The sequence below is a fragment of the Bubalus kerabau genome, chromosome 11, assembly GCF_029407905.1.
Source record: "Bubalus kerabau isolate K-KA32 ecotype Philippines breed swamp buffalo chromosome 11, PCC_UOA_SB_1v2, whole genome shotgun sequence".
Lineage (NCBI taxonomy): Eukaryota > Metazoa > Chordata > Mammalia > Artiodactyla > Bovidae > Bubalus > Bubalus kerabau.
Window position 1 is genome coordinate 20067085 of NC_073634.1, and position 16443 is coordinate 20083527.

The window sequence follows — 16443 nt, forward strand, 5'->3', positions numbered from 1 at the left end:
GTACAGAATGTCAGCCACTAAAGAAGATACCTTTGAATCACCAAAGAATCACCAAAGAAGATTAATTCATCAGGGCATTCATCAGGCTCGTCCTAGTCTTCTTTTTCCTCTGATACCACAGTCTCAGTCATACCCCCTCCACCTGTTGTTCTGCTGATCATTTACAACCACAGCTGCCTTCATGGACCCAAGCAGAAATCACTACTTCATCTTTAGTTCTGATATCCAGTTACCTGATAAAGTTGTTTTTACCTTCATTGCATTATCCATTTTCCTTATCTATAAATTCACCATCTCTGCTTCAGTTTAACCCTTGAAATTCTTTGCTTCTAAAATTACAACTGCCTTCCATTTAGTTTCCCTCCTGCTCTTGTCTCTTGACTGCCTTCTAATCTACCTTCTATGACATTTCTGGTTTTCTTCATGAAAAAATTTTCATATGTAATCCTGTACATACAGCTTACAAAAATGATTGCCTATTACCTATGGCCACTCCATGCTATGCTTAGTTGCTCAGTTGCATCTGACTCTTTGTGACCCCATGGACTGTAGCCCGCCAGGCTCCTCTGTCCATAGGATTCTCCAGGCAAGAATACTGGAGTAGTTTGCCATTTCCTCCTCCAGGGGATCTTTCCCCAGGAACCCAACCCATGTCTCCTGTGTCTCTTGCATTGCAGGCTGATTCTTTACCCACTGAACCATCAGGGAAGCCCATTACCTATGGAGAAAAATCCAAATTCCTCAGATAAGCAACCAAGAACCCTTATAACTTGGGCCCTACCTTCTGCAGATATGCTGTAAATTGCCTCTCTGGTATTCTAACAAAGTTGCTTGTCTAAGCTGTTATTGTTCAATTGCTAAGTCATGTCTGACTCTTTGCGACTCCATTAACTGTACCATGCCAGGCTGAATAAGGCGTATTCTTTCTTATCTCTACTTTTTCTTGCACTGTTCCTTTTATATGGAATGCATTCTTTTTTCATCCTTTTCAGGAGACAAACTCTTATTAATACTGAGGGAAAAGTCTCAAATTATAATATAACTAACAAGTCTTCTTTGACCTCTCTGGACTAAATATAACAGGTCAGTTTCCCCAGGAAGCAGACTGTATGACAGAGATTTACCTGCAGAAAGTTTTTGGGCATTATATGTTCTTAGAATTAATATCTATGAGCAGGAGAGTGGGAAGAAACCAGGAATATCCAGAGAGAGAAGCTGAATAGACATGCAGTCACAACAAAGGCCTAAGACAATTTTATGGGGTGGTCACAGCTAGCATGAGTCTTCAGAGTTGCCCCGAATTCAGACAAGGGGACTTCGCCTTTATACCTCAATGTTGGCAAGTCACTGTATGCAGATAGCCCCAAGAAGAGATGTGACATGAGGTGAAGCCCAGGGTCAGTTCTAGAGAGGGGCTCTGCCAAGAGCTGTGAACAACTCAGACTTCATCCGCTGTGGGAGTGAGTACTGACATCTTCAAAGAGAGACTGAGAAGATATGAATGCAAGACCACATGGCATTCACTATACCAGAGTATCCAAGCTTCTGCTCATACCTTTATTCTAGAAATCGGCATTTTGCTCACTGTTTATATCTTTTCCTCACTAAATCAGGCTAATGTTTTTTGAAGGGAGTGTATTTGGGAATCAGGCTCATGGACCAGGAGAAGGTGGGATAAGCACCCCAAGGTAGCAAAAGTAATTTGTACTAGCCCTTCCCTTACTCAAGATAAAAATAAATAGCATTGATCTGAATACTCAGTTCTTAATTTTAAATGAGACTGGTTTCTATTTTCAATAATTGAAACTCCACAGACTTTCAATAGGCAATATTTATTCTTCTCATTAATAAAGGACTTAGCTTTTCTGTAACATCGATAGCATGTTGTGCTATTGATACTGTGCATTTATGAGAAAGAGGAATCTTACCATACAAAAATCTGGACAAAATAAATGAACATTGTCCAAAAAAGAGCTTACCAATGCTCAGTTACAAAGAGAAGGGGCACAGTATTCCTTCAGTGCTTGGCAACATAGTTAGATTCTCTCTTACTTGTAGAAGAAAACATTGTTACAAGATCAAAAGTACATATTGAAATGAGAAAGCTGTGGCCTTTGAATGCAGCTCATTTGGTTCTGATCATTAGATGCTAAAATATAATTAGTCCATCATTATGAATGAAACTATTCAGAAAATGTAAGAGTTTTTATAACAATATATTTAGCATAGCATGCAATTATTCATTTACTGTTTATACTATTCATCATGATTCAGTTGATGTCAACATTAAAATTTCATCTTGAATATTGAACATTGCTTGGCTTCTCTTTTGTTTAACTTGCAACTTGAAAGTTAAATTCTAGATGTTTTATTCTTAATTATTACTTGTTTTATTCTTTTGAATGCAAGGATATAATGGGAAAATAATGTTTTTCTCACTTGTTAGAGACACTTAGAATCTTCATAGGTAACAGACACCATTGCTTATATAAATTCTTCAGTTTAGGCAAAATGATGTAGCTATGAATTACCATGTCTGGACCTGAAGCTCAGAAATAACTTTACCCAGACAATTAACATCTGAGGCCACTGGAAGCTGGAAGGGTCAAGGAATTAGTCCCATATAGGGCTTTCAGAGTTAGCTTAGCCCTGATTATACCTTGATACCTTGATTTTTAACTTCTGGATTCAGAACTATGAGAAAATAAATTCCTGTGTTTTAAACCTTAGGAAGCAAAAACATATTTTGGTGTCCATTTGAATTGTTATTTTTAAAAAATATCTCAGTTTTTATTTATAAAAGCTGTCTGTTTATGATACTGTTGGAATTTAAGGCTTAGAGATTAACCAGTCCAATGTTGACAACATTTGGGACTGCTAGATTTCAGAGAGCCAATGCACACTCATTGCGTGCCCTCTAGCATCCAGAAGAGCTGGAACAGGCTGGCACAAGTTGGTGCATGGATAAAGCAGAGTTCAGGCTGTGTTCAGTCTTCCCACCCCACCCACCCACAAACTGTGACTCCACATCTTTCTCACTCAGCAAGGTCTCCACACTTCAGTTAAAAGTGCCTAGCTCATCATGTTATTTTAGAAATGAAGACATGAATCTCAAGCTAAGACTTATCCACAGGGACATAGCAAGCTAATTTTTCTCTCATTCTTACTATCTTTTACTTCCTGTTGAATAGGAGGACAGCTGGACCTGAGACTGAAACATAAATATTGGTAAATCAGTCAAATGCAATCATTTGTTTTAGGAATACAGTAGTTGTAAAAGTATATTCTCATTTGTCTTAAAACACTTCTTTCTCCCCACCCATATGATGCTAATGTATAGGACATTGTTCAAATTAACCAAACATTTGTAGATCACCTTTTATGCATGCTACATTTTCACTTCTATTATCATGCTTATTGTCATCATAACTTCAAAAGTTTCATTTGTCCAAGGTAAGTGACACTTGTTTTCTAGTTCCTAGTCTATTTTTTCCATGGATGGAGGAGCCTGGTAGGCTGCAGCCCATGGGGTCACTAAGAGTCGGACATGACTGAGCGACTTCACTTTCACTTTTCACTTTCATGCACTGGAGAAGGAAATGGCAACCCACTTCAGTATTCTTGCCTGGAGAATCCCAGTGATGGAGGAGCCTGGTGGACTGCCATCTATGGGGTCGCATAGAGTCGGACACGACTGAAGCAGCAGCAGCAGTCTATTTTTCACAGAACAGTGGCAAAAGGTAGTACAAATAGGGTAACCATATAATTTGAAGAGAGAAATGAGTCACTGTTTATAAATACACTAGACACTCCAGTGTTCTTGCCTGGAGAATCCCAGGGACGGAGGAACCTGGTAGGCTGCAGTCCATGGGGTCGCTACGAGTCGGACACGACTGAGTGACTTCGTTTTCACTTTTCACTTTCATGCATTGGAGAGGAAATGGCAACCCACTCCAGTGTTCTTGCCTGGAGAATCCCAGGGACAGTGGAGCCTGGTGGGCTGCCCTCTATGGGGTCGCACAGAGTCGGACACGACTAAAGTGACTTAGCAGCAGACATCAGGCATTAAGCAGGACTGTCCGGGCACAACAGGATACAAAGTATAAATATGAAGGCTCTGGGATATCACCACCATATTTCTTTTAAGTTGAATTGTGAATATGGTCGATGCAGGTGCTAAGTCTCCAGGATGTAGTGTGTGTATGTTTGTGTGTGTGCTCTGTCGCTCAGTCGTGTCCAACTCTGTGACCCTATGGACTGTGCCAGTCTCATTTTTGTATGGGATTCTCTAGGTAAGAGTACTGGAGTGGGTTGTCATTTGCTCCTCCAGGGGATCTTCCCAGTTCGGGGATCGAGCCCACATCTCCTGAGACTCCTGATTTGGCAGGCAGATTCTTTACCACTGATATGTTTCAAGCAAAAGAAATCTCTTTAAGAAGTGCATTGTAGCAGTCAAACTCAAAACTGGGATAAAATGTACTGCAAGATACAGCCCAGTGGAAAGGTTTGTAAGAATACAGAATGCTCTCTGAGAAATCAGATTCAGTGGGAGTCATCCATGATTTTTATTTAGGTGCACTCAAACTGTGGCCTTCTCTTGGCATTTCTGAATTTTGCAAAATTCTTTCCCTCATGTGCAATTGGGCTCATTGTCCTCTGTGCTTCTTAAATCTTTCCTTCACACCTCTTTCAGAGCATTTATTATGTTGTAACTTTTCGTGGGTGTGTCCCTCTCCTCCAGTAGAATGTGTGTCTCATCACCTTGTGCCATCCTTGTTACAGAGTGACAACTGGGCAAACTGGATGGGAGATATTACTGCAAACAGCAGATGGGCACACAAGAAAGCAGGCTACTCTTTCTTAATCCTAAAATAAATATCCAACAGAGCCAAGAGCAGAGAAGAAAAGTGGGCCACATTAGTAGTTTGAAAGTCTTTATACATAATTTGACATACTCAATTTTAATAATAATGGTATCATAAACATGAAAACAACAAAATGCATATATAGTGTTTAACATGTGCAAGGGCTCTTCTAAGACACTTTCACATCACTTGACAGTAAAGACAAAAATGATCTTATTATTCTACAGTCTTCATTAGCATGACTGTCTATTCCAGAAGACCTTTACCCAGGATGAAAGAAGTTGGAAATAACGACATTACTTGTTACAGGAATTCCCAAGATCCATTAGCTCTTCAACAGAAAGCACCAACAGTGTATTGCATAAGATTCCTTGACTCTCTCTCTCTCTCCTAAAAATGCTCTCCTTGCTGTTTTCATCAGTCCCAAACTGTTAGGATTCCTAGCCAATCCTCACCAAGACCAACATTTTGTGGAAAAAATCTACTTTCAACCAGACTTCAAAATGTGAACCAACTCAGCCTTTTGCTTTGTGATCACAGCTGCTGTCAGGTGCTGCAGAGGCTTTATTCTCCTGGATAAGCCATGAACTCAGTTTTCTCTTATCAATCCTGGATAAGCCATGAACTCAGTTTTCTCTTATCGAAAGCTTACAAATTGTTTTGTTGTTCTGGGAAGCTCTCAGAAAGCACATTACATATAACTGACTTAATTCTCACAGAAGCTCTATGGTTTTTAGTGTATTATTATTCCCATTTTGCAGAGGAGAAACTAAGCCTGAAGTTATTTCTGTGAGTAGATGATAGAATCAGAGTCTAGGCTATCTGACCCTATAACCAGTGTATCTGGATTATATGAATATTCCTAGGAGTCATTTAGAAGTCATTCCAATTGGCCTTATTTGGAAGAAATCTCAAGCATTAGAACAAATGAAAACACTTAAATTTTAAAAATAAGCATAATTAGAAATGCAACATTTAAAATATTATATCATTTATATAAATTCATCATTTATTCTTCCATTCACTTATTCTGCAGTTTTTCTCCATTTAAAGGCACATTCTGACATTTTCAATGGTCATGATGCAGGAAAAGTATCTTAATATCTGAAACTTTCTGGCTTTTTAAAAAATAACCATTGTATTTATCAGGCCAATGTGTTTTTACATGAATTTCAACATGAATCTACTGTTTTAGGGAAAGAGAATTATCTGTTAATAATGTATTAACTATTGAAATTAAAGCTGAAGCTCCAATACTTTGGCCACCTGATATGAAGAGCCAACTCATTGGAAAAGACCTGGATGATGGGAAAGAGTGAAGGCAAAAGGAGAAGAGGGTGGCAGGAATAAGATGGTTGGATGTCATCATTAACTCAATGGACAAGAACTTAAGCAAACCCCAGGAGACAGTGGAGGACGGGGAAGCCTGGCATGCTGCAGTCCATTGGGTCACAAAGAGTGGGACACAGCAGCGACTGAATAACAACAATGTTACTGATTTACCTCTTTGAAAGTAAAAGGCAATGGATAACCAAATGAGGGTGAAAAAAGGAGTCCCATGAGTGTGTGTGTGTTTTTTTTTTTAAGCATTATCAAAGGAAGAAATGGGAATGTGAAAGAATTTTTGGAGAAAGAATACTCAAGTCTAGAGTCCTATCTCAATGAATGCTATAACTGATTTTGATAAAAAAGGTTTATTGTTATGCAATGTAACAAAATTCAATATTATCTATGATGGAATCAAGATTCCATATGTCAGTAAGCTAGAAGAATATAGCAAAACCAGCCCAAATGTATACAGATAGATAAAAATTCTGCTGTTTACATCTGAAAAGTAGTGTTAAATGCTTGTTAACAACTATAGCTCACAATGAAACCTCCAATAAAATAGGTATTTAGAACATTGATGACTTTCTTTCAGGAATATTCTGTATGACAGTTCAATATAATGATGTTGAAAGTTCTTTTTACTTACTGGTTCCACAGTACTTATAACTGTGGTTTGACAGATATAGAGCCTGCATTCAAGTTTTAGTAATGTAGCATTTAGTCAGCCAACCCTCAATTGACATATTTACCAGTAAATCTTTTTGGATGTTGTTGGGAGGGTTTGGGCAAAGCTTTTTACCTACTTAAATACATGTTCACATAACTTTGGCCATGATCAGATGTCCAGATTTAAAGAAGTAAAAATGACTGTTTACAAGACTTCTTGGTCCCGAATTCTCTATCTCTGGTGATAGGGGTATCCTTCTGCCTCCAGTTGCACCTTTCATATGGTAGATTTATTTCCTGCTTTCAGGGAGACACAGAAGGGTTGGTTTCCTTCTTACATGGGCTGCTTCTCAAGTAACTTTAATTCAAAATAATCAATCTGCCACTGTGCCTTAGAGTGGCCTGTCCTGAGCATCAACATTACAATCTGAATTCTGAACAGTTCCATCTTGCCAAAAATTATTAAAGCTCCCACTTTGTGTTCAAATATTCCCCCGTCCCTAACATATGATCTTCACTGATCTTTTCTCCATCCCTATAGTTTTGCCTTTCTAGAAAGTTGAATAAATGGAATCACAGTTTGCAATCATTTGAGACTGGCTTTCACTCAAGCTTAATGCTTTTAGATGCATTTTGTGTCAAAATTCCTTTTCTTTTCATTGTTCCCTTCCATGCATCACAGTCTTGTCATGGCAGAGAGGCTTGTGTAACTTCATGAAGCTATGAGCCATGACGTGCAGGGCTAAGCAAGATGACGGAACATAGTGAAGTGTTCAAACAAAATGTGGTCCACTGGAGAAGGAAATAGCAACCCACTCCAGACTTCTTGCCTGGAGAACCCCATGGACAATATGAAAATGCAAAAAGACTACTGAAGCTTTATAGTGAATATTAAAACCAAGTAATATGAGTCTCCCAATTTTATTTTTTTCAATGTTATTTGTGTTTTCCTTCCATTGCTTTTTCATATGAACTTTAGAATCACATTGACTAAATGTATAAAAGTACTCCAGGTATTTTTAAAAGAATTACATTAAATCTAGAGATCAAATTGGGGAGAATTAATATGTTAAATATATTGTCTTCCAATTCAGGGATCATAATAAGTCTTTCCTGTTATTTAGGTCTCCAATATCTTGTATTTTATATTTTTTACCAAATAGATCCTGCATGTATTTCATCAGAATTATACCTGTTTCATTCTATTTTGGTGTGTGTGTGTGTATATATATATATATATATATATATATATATATAGTAAATTCAGTTATTAGTTCTAGGATTGTTTTTCAAAATTCCTTGGAATTTTTTACATAGGAAATCATGATATTTGTGAATAAGGGAAATTTTCATTTCGTGCTTTCCAATCTGTATGCCTTTCACTTCTTTTCCTTCTCTTATTTCACTGGCTGGTACTTTGAACACAATATTAAGTCAGAATGGTGAGAATGGATATTCTTTTTTCCCAATTTTAAAATAAATATAATCAATATATTACTATTACATATCTGGGTTAAAAGTATTTTTTCTTTTGAAACATTTTGTCCGGTAAAGGACGTTTCCCACTAATCTTAGTTTGTTGAGCATTTCTGTAATGAAATAATATTCTTGACTTCCTCTTGCACTAATAAGAATAGCTCTAGCCAGAACTATATATCCAGGAAAGAGGACATATTGAGAGTAGAAGGAAATAGCTGAGTTTATTACAAAATTGCATAGTACAAGGTCAGAACTGTGGTCTTTAAAGTGTCAATATTGAGTGACATTGCTTTGAACTCTAAACTAGTAGAAACATATATAACAATGTCTTTATGAAATTTATTGAATAATATCTGCCACTTAAACAGCCACTGAGAAGAAAAAAAAATTCATAAAAAAGCCTTCAGATCAGTACTTGCTTAATCAGGATTATGTCCTTATCTTAAATAAAAAACAGTTTACCAGGTAAATGGAAATTTTCTATAGCTAGTTCATTTATAATGTATGTCCTACATTCTTCCAAAAATATTTTAATTTGTTGCAGAAACAAATATGTAAGCATATTTAGCCTAAAATGTTGGTTAATTAAATAATTGAATTATTTCTCAATTAATGCCTTAACTGACTGTTCATTTTTAAAAGTTACATTTCTCTAAGTGAGGCTGAATGAGTTCTGTTGTCTCATTGTACTTACTTTACATTTCATTGGAACAGCTGTTCGTGTTGTTTTGTGTTCTTCAGTTTACATGAATACGTGCATCACAGAATACGTAGCAAGACAGATTGCATTGGCCACTACTTTCTTCCTGAATGTAATTTAAGGTGTTGACATTACTTCAGAAGCCTGTAAGTGTTTGCAATTCTCACTACATTATAAATTATTGTTCCCAACTGCAGTTTCAAAGTAAGGGAGATAAGCCAATATATTCCTACTGATAAATGCTTGAAATCTACATTAGGGGAGTCAGGGCTTAGACATTTATTGATATATTATCTAAGGAAGATCTCATCTGACTTTGCCTGGAAAACTAATATTTGGTTTCTTAGTAGATGATATGAGGCCTACAGTTTTCAGATTTTTGGGTGGCATCTTAAAATTTTATAGCCGACTTTGTAAAACATTCAATATAAACTGCAATGTCATGAGGAATTTCTTTTTAATGCCTTTATTAGCTATTTCTCCCTGAAGCAATTCTTAGAAGAGCACATTTTAAAAATTAAACAAATCTGAAGAGGGTTTAAGGAAATGTATGGCTTGACATAATTACAAATTTAAAGGAAAGACTATTCACACACTCATTTTCTTACAAGTGAAATTTATTCAGTGGGTTTTGCAGTGATATTTTGTACTCTTGGACTGCACATTTCCAGCCAAATCTTTGTATTCAGTTTTCTTTTCTTCCTTACATCTGTAATGGTATATTGCTGTGCAGAGATTTTATTCATACAAATTTAGAATAAAGTCATTCAATATATGTGATAAAATTTTTAAGTCTAACTCTTCCTTATTTTGGAGTGTTATAATAAAATATCAATTAATATTGCTTCAATCTCTTTGTACCTCTATCTCTTCATACATCAAAAATAGACAACTAATTCGTTTCCTTATCTATTATGCTTCTTGTATGGGGGAGTCACAGAAACATACATGCACACACAGGTATACATGTGTTTAAGTTCCACAATTTTCTGTGTTAGTCACAGAAAATCTGTGTTACTAACACAGAAAATTTACACTGTTAAACGAAGTATTTAACTTTTTTGATCTTTGGCTTCCTTAGTATAAAATAGAAAAGATAACATCTACCTTTTAGAAGTATTATATTAAACTAGATGAAGTCATTAAATTAGACTCAGCCTGCTAAGATTCAGCTTTTAAGACCCATGTTATCAATCTGCAGCACTTAACTGCAAGCTGAGGACACGGATGAAGTTTTATCAGCCCACCTGGATTGAGTCATTAGCTACTGAGGTTGCTGACCTGTAGTACACCCAGAAAAGAGTTCAGGGTGAAGATCGGGAATGAGACGCTCTGTACTCTGGGAGAACAGGCGTAACAGGACTTTTAGATAGTTTGAGTGTTATAGTTCAGGAAAAATTTTATTAAACCCAGATTCTTGTATCTTCCCATACATAAAGAAGCCTTAAAATTATTAACTGAAATACCTGAACCTTATGATTAGCAATAACCTTATACTGAGGTGTAGGCTTGACCCCCTGTATCCCCTAACCAAAATAACATATACACTAGCCTTTTCCCACTTTCTCTTTGGAACAGTTCCTCAGAGCTATCTGAGAGGCTATATCCCAGGATACAGGGGCTTCCCTAGTGGCTCAGTGAGTGGTAAAGAATCTGCCTGCCAAAGCAAGAGACAAAAGTTCAATCCCTGGGTCAGAAGTTCCATTTGAAAGGAAAATGGCAACCCATTCCAGTATTCTTACCTGGGAAATCCCACGGACAGAGGAGTCTGGTGAGCTACAGTCCATGGGGTCACAAAGAGTCAAGCACAACTTAGTGAGTAAACAACAACGTCCCAGGTTAGGCTTGCTTGCTCAGTTGCTTCCAGTCGTGTCCAATTCTTTCTGACCCTTTGGGCTGTAGCCCACCAGGTTCCTCTGTCCATGAGGATTCTTTAGGTAAGAATACTGAAGTGGGTTGCCATGTCCTCCTCCAGGAGGTCTTCCCAACCCAGGATTGAACCCTCATCTCTTATGTCTCCTGCATTGGCAGGCATGTTCTTTACCACTAAGCCACCAGGGAAGCCCCATCCCAGGCTATAATCCTTTTAAAAAATCTATTCCTAAATCCTCTATTCTTTTTGATGCTATTGTGAATGAAATTATTTACATTGTCAGTGTATAGAAATATAAGTGATTTCTGTACATTGATCTTGTCTCTTGCAACCATGCTGAATTTTTTGTTAGTTCTAATGGTTTTTTGGAAGTTTTCTTGGGATTTTCTGTATACAAGATCATGTCATTTACAAATTGAGATAATTTTATCTTTTGCTTTCCAATCTAGAAACCTCGTAATTCATTTGTTGCCTAATTGCCCTATCTGGAAACTCAAGTGTAAAACTGAATAGTAGTGGCAAGAGTAGACCTCATGTTCTTATGTCTGATGCCGGGAGAAAGCATTCAGTCTTTCACCAGTAAATGTGATGTTGACTATAGGTTTTTGTAGATGCCTTTTATCAGATTGAGGAAGTTCCCTTCATTCCTATTTTGTTGCATGTGTTTATCATGAAAGTTTAGTGTTTTTTTTAAATGCTTTTTCTGCATGTTTTCAAATGATAATGTGATTTTGTCCTGTGTTGCTATAGTGCATTATATAGATTTTTGCATGTAAATATAATTTTTACTGTTTTCCTTTTTGTACTGGAATATTTTTTATTTTAGTCCTGCTTCTTCATTCACTCCATCAATTGAAATCCTGTCCACCTTTCCAGGCACATCTCTAATTAAACCTCTTTCCAGAATGTCTACCCCATAACAATTCATATTTGCCATATAATTCTTTCATGATTTGTATTTCATCTTATTCATTCCTAGGTATATCACTTTTTATCACATGTATGTGTGTACATGCGTGTGTGCATACTCAGTCCCACAGTTGTGTCCAACTCTCTGCAACATCATAACTGTAGCATGCCAGGCTCATCTGTCCATGGGATTCTCCAGCCAAGAATACCGAAGTGGGTTGCCATTTCCTCCTCCAGGATTATATGTGTATGTGCTATATAAAATCGCTTTTCAGAGCAGGAAACATCCCATGCTTACATTACACCATAGTTTCAATAGAGTAATACACAAAATATAGACATGTTATTCAATAAATGTTTGCTAAATTGCAAGGAGTTTTCAGCTTTGCTGAGTCCAATATTCTATTAACTATAGCATTGAAAGAGTTGATGTAATCACAGTATACTCAAAACATGCCTAACTTTAATAAGCAGACTTCCACTTTCATTCTCTTGTCATTTACTTGGGCTTTTCTTCTTCTCGATATAAAGTTATGGCATATATTTCAATATATGGATGAATATTTCCAGAACATTTGAACAGAAAATCCATTTAAGAAAATGTATCCAAGTGGAAAAAGGCATTTCCAGTTTAACTCAAAAAGTTGTAAGTATTAAGCAATGCTAACATGACATATATCCAATCTTCAGCTTTCAAACGTTGAAGATAGTTAGTTATATAACACTAAATTTAGCAGTTAAAAATACAAAAAACAAAACTTATCTGTCAAGCTCACAGACTCATTGTGTATGCTAAAAATCTGATCCCCTTCTAACTTACTTAAAAGATCCCCCTGAAATCCAGAAATTGCTTAGGACCAGAAAACATTTTTTCACATTGGTTATTTTGAATTAAACTTACTAAGAAATGGCCAATACAAAGGGGAAAGTTTGACCCTCTCTCTGTCTCCCTGGAAACAGAACATAAATGTCCCATGTAAGAAATGCCCTCCCTCTAAAAAGGAGATAAAAAGACGTCCTTATCAACAGAGGCAAGGAATTCAGGGCTGAGACATCTGTGTAAACCTTGCTAATCCTTTACTAATATACTACTCAAGTCCAAACTTTGCTTAAATTCCTTATTAATTAAGCACCCAAATATAGTTTCTTTTTCCTGTCAGTTCCTCTCAAATTTATTGCTTGTCTAAAAAGTATAAAAGCTACCTACCTTGGCCACTTCTTAGTTCCATTTTATGAGACCACTGTGTGCATAAATTAAACTTGTCTTTTTTCCTTTTAATCTCTCTTGTATTCAACTTGTCCAGTCACAAGAACTCAAGAGGGGTAGAGGTGAAATTTTTCCATGCCCTGAGAATGCACTGGCCAGAGAAAATGCTACCCTGGCCTGCTTGTGGCTCCAAGGATCAGCTCTCAGCACAGTGGCTTCTGCTTTTTACAGCACAGCAGGTGAAGAAAAAAGGGGTTGGGTTTGAGCCTTCTGTTATGGGATGAATCACTTTCTAAAGTAAGTAACCACTTCATTCTGTGGTAGCCTCTCTGAATTTAGATGCTCAGTTCAGTTCAGTCGCTCAGTCGTGTCCGACTCTTTGCGACCCCATGAATCGCAGCACGCCAGGCCTCCCTGTCTATCACCAACTCCCGGAGTTCACTCAGACTCACAGTCATTTAATTTAACAGTTTAACAAGAGATCAAATAGCCAACATCCACTGGATTATAGAAAAAGCAAGGGAATTTCAGAGAAAACATCTGCTTCTGCTTCACTGACTGCTAAAGACTTTGCCTGTGTACAGTGTTAATCGCTGAGTTGTGTCCAACTCTCTGCAACCCCACGGACTGTAGCCAACCAGGCTCCTCTGTCCATGGAATTCTTCAGGCAAGAATCTTGGAGTGAGTAGCTAGCTCCTTCTTCAGGATATCTTCCTAATGTAGGGATAGAACCTAGGTCTCCTGCAGTGCAGGTGGGTTCTTTACCATCTGAGCCACTGGTGGATCACAACGAACTGTGGAAAATTCTTAAAGAGATAGGAATACCAGACCACCTTACCTGCCCCCTAAGAAACCTATATGCAGGTCAAGAAGCAACAGTTAGAATGAGACATGGAACAATGGACTGGTTCAAAATTGGGAAAGCAGTATGTCAAGGCTGTATATTGTCACCCAAGCAGGGTGTTTATTTAACTTCTACGCAGAGTACATCATGTGAAATGCCAGACAGGATGACTCACAAACTGGAATCAAGAATGCCAGGAGAAATATCAACAGTCTCAGATATGCAGATGATACACCTTTAATGGCAAAAAATGAAGAGGATCTAAAGAATCTCTTGATGGAGGTGGAAAGGAGAGTGAAATCCTGGCTTAAAACTCAAAAATACTAAGATCATGACATCTGGTCCCATCATTTCATGGCAACTAGATGGGGAAAAAGTGGAAACAGTGGCAGATTTTTTTCTTGGGCTCCAAAACCCAAGATGGTGACTTCAGCAATGACATTAAAAGACACTTTCTTCTTGGAAGAAAAGCTATGACAAATCTAGACAGTGTATTAAAAAGCAGAGACACAAAGGGAAACAAAAAACAGACCAAAAAAAAAAAAAAAAACAAGAAAAGAGAGAGAGAGAGAGACATCACTTTGCCAACAAAGGTCCATGTAGTCAAAGCTATGATTTTTCCAGGAGCCATGTACAGATGTGAGAGTTGAACCATAAAGACGCCTGAGCACTGAAGAATTGATGCTTTTGAACTGTGGTGCTGGAGAAGACTCATGAGAGTTCCTTGGACTGCAAGAGGAGAAGAGGATGACAGAGGTTGAGATGGCTGGATGGCATCACTGATTTAATGGACATGAGTTTGAGTAATCTCCGGGAGCTGGCCATGGACAGAGAGGCTTGGCGGGCTGTAGTCCATGGGGTCACAAAGAGTCAGACACAACTGAGTGACTGAACTGAACTGAACTGAAGGTTATTGTTGCCCACTTTAAAAATAAATTCAAACGTAGTATTTTTTCCTTCCTTTTTCCACTAATGATTTGTTTTAATTTTCTCTTGCTGATGCACGGACTAGACTGGGCTGGGAGAAGAGATTTCTACCACTTAACTATAAGACCCAGAATAATCTTTTTACAACTTATACTCTATACACTTGTAGCTTCCCAGGTGGTGCAGTTGATAAAGATTCTGCCTGCCACTGCAGGTGACTCAAGAAACGCAGGTTCGATCCCTGGGTTGGGAAGGTGCCCTGGAGTAGGAAATGGAACTCCAGTATTCTTGCCTGAAAATTCCTTGGACAGAGGAGCCTGGCAGGCTACAGTCCATGGATTGCACACAGCAGAGCACGCACATAAATGCACACAATCATTTGTAAAATGAGAGTCTGACTAGAAGATCTCCAAAGTGATTTTTATCTCTCAGATTCTATAATTCTTCCTTTGTGGTTCATCCCCTTGTCCTGCCGATGCCAGTTTAATATAGTGACTACAATCATATCATCGATATGTGGTCAAATACTAATCCAACGTGTGCCTATTGCAGTGTTACTGAATACCCCAGGCCATCTGGAACCTGATAGAACAGACAGGGGGCTGAGGAGAAGTTCAGCTACATTCTTTTTGGGAAGAAAGCACATTTAAAGCAATTATCTGGACATAAAAAATCCAGTTATGTGTTTGACAATTAGCAAATGAAGAACCCTTTTCCACTAATCTAGACAGTCAACACAGATTTACTATAGTGATAGGCTTCAACTGCTCATGAGTGAAGTGGTGCATTTTCCAAACTATGTTCAAAGACTGCTACTATTCCTTGGGATATTTAGTAAATATTTTCTTTAAGGGTAAGCGAGAATTGTGTGACCAAATATCTTAGAAACTTTTTATACTGCCCCTCACCTTTGAATATTTACAACAATGTGTATTAACTAACTAAAGGTTCTGAGAAGGACTACAATAAAGAAAGCACACATTCTCAAACCTATAGGACCACTGTGACTTTTTTCCTATGGAGCACCTCCAGGTTTTTGGAATGTAAATTCACAACTGTTAACTTCAAGACATGTTTTCTTACATGTTAAATTCTCCAGAGACTTCAAAGATTGTTTAAAATCATCAGGCTCTATTCTTTTTGCATTTTTTCCTTTGTCTTCTGTTTTATATTATCTCATTGTGCTTTGTCACTCAGTCATGTCCAGCTCTTTGCCACCCCATGGACGGTAGCCCACCAGGCTCCTCTGTCCATGGGGATTCTCCATGGACTGTAGCCCCATGGACTGTAGCCCACCAGGCTCCTCTGTCCATGGGGATTCTCCAGGCAAGAATACTGAAGTGGGTAACTACGCCCTCCTCTAGGGGATTTCCCAACCCAGGGACCAAACCCAGGTCTCCTGCATTGCAGGCAGATTCTTTACCTCTGAGCCACCAGGAAAGCCCTAGGGGTCCATCTCATTATTTATGGCTCAGTTTTTAGGAACACAGTTGCTAGGTTTTTCTGGTTATTTTCCCTTTCTTATTGTTTTTTCAGTTTTGTTGTTGTTGTGAAGCCATATAGAAAACCACATTTCCTTTCTAAATTTTCCCATTAAATATTCTTGGTATTTGTTATTCCTTATATTTTAGAATGTCTCCGTTC